This window comes from Meleagris gallopavo, chromosome 3 (genome assembly GCF_000146605.3).
Source record: "Meleagris gallopavo isolate NT-WF06-2002-E0010 breed Aviagen turkey brand Nicholas breeding stock chromosome 3, Turkey_5.1, whole genome shotgun sequence".
Taxonomy (NCBI): Eukaryota; Metazoa; Chordata; class Aves; order Galliformes; family Phasianidae; genus Meleagris; species Meleagris gallopavo.
The window spans coordinates 92,924,246-92,925,667 of record NC_015013.2 but is presented as its reverse complement, the minus strand read 5'-3'; the positions used below and the strand labels follow the sequence as shown (position 1 = coordinate 92,925,667).

Genomic DNA, 1,422 nt, shown 5'->3' with positions numbered 1-1,422 from the left:
GCATGGTCTGAAGTTGTTCCATCCTTCTCTGTTTCATGCCATGAAAAGGGGAGTCATGGTTGGTGAGCCCTTGGGCCATGGGTGACACAGAGGTGCCTCCTGAGTGCGTGAGGCGCCTTGCAGGGTGCAGGTGGTTGGTGTGAGGGTGTGGGCGCAGGCCCTTAGCAGGGGTAGCGGGCTCTGCCGCCGTTGAAGCAGCCCAGGCCTCCGAAGCCGAAGCCGCCGGAGGAGATGGCCACTCCCTGGGCGCTGAGGGCGCTGCCCACGGCAGCGGATGAGGAGGATCCGACGGCGGTGTTCTGGGGGAAGGAGCTGAGGATGGGGTCCCGGCAGGGGTGACCACCACGGTGGAGGGCTGGATGACGACCTGGGAGTCCTGGCACTGCCTGACACAGGGCTCGTTGCAGCTGTTAGCCAGCGGGGTGGGTCCGCAGGGGCGGCAGAGGTCGTAGCAGGACATGGCTGTGGGATGGAGGGTACCTGAAAGAAAGGGTGTTGGGTGAGTGGAGGGAGTTGAGGGTATGGGAAGCAATGCTGTTCCGTTCCCAAGCGGCAGGGAGGTATGGTTTGGGATTATGGGGAGCATGACAGAAGAGGTGGAAAGGCTGCAGAGTTTGTGGTCAGAGGGGAATGGAGAGCAAAGCCAGGTGATGTGGCCAAAGAAGGCAGCTGGGGGTGCAGCTCACCTGGAAGAGCACAGAGCAGAAGACGACAGGAGAGTGGTGTGAGGGAGCGAGGCACAGGGCCGGCTTTTTATGCTGCTGTGTGAGTGCCTGAGGGCTTGGAGAGAGCCTCTGCGCATGGCAGCACTGTGCAGAACGCTGCTGTTGCATGCCCAACCCACCGAAGTCATGAGGTGGGGTGTCATTGTCTTCCCACAACACTTCCTTTTCATTTCCTTGTGTTGTGGATTTGATCCTTTGGCCCTGTCGGCATCTTTGGGTGTGACTGGAGTGTTGAGGAAGGCGCATCTCGTGGCAGGTGTTGGCAGGTTTGTCCAAAGCTTTGCAGGAGTGATGTGGTCTCCTCAGTGATGCCATCGTGTGCTACTCATGCAGTCGTGTTTGTGGCCACTTTGTGAGGTGCAGACCCCATTCCAGGCATCCTTAGAGGGCTGTTCTGTGATTCCCAGGTGCGTTTGGCTTGAGACGCTGCTAGTTGCACTGCGCTGCGCTCCCTGCCTGCCTTCGACTTAATTTGCTTTCCTTGAGCTTAGTTGTTGTCTTGTGCATTGGGTGTGTTGTGTCAACATGTTGGTTCCCCTTTTGCTTTGAAAACTGTGTTCTGGAGAAAGGAGGCAGCCTGTCTTGTGTTGTTTCACAAGCGTTGGGCCATGCAAGGTGGTTTTAGTATATTTAGAGTAGAGGAGGGCAATTTGTGGAGTTGAGATTTGGGGTCCTTTCCTGGACCGTTGTGTGTTAA

At 57.2% G+C, this 1,422-nt stretch overlaps 1 pseudogene; it reads right to left on the bottom strand.

Annotated features, from left to right (window-relative positions):
* Positions 1 to 68: 68 nt before the first annotated feature.
* The window catches only part of LOC100542926, a 2,832-nt pseudogene continuing 1,478 nt past the window's right edge, over positions 69 to 1,422 (bottom strand).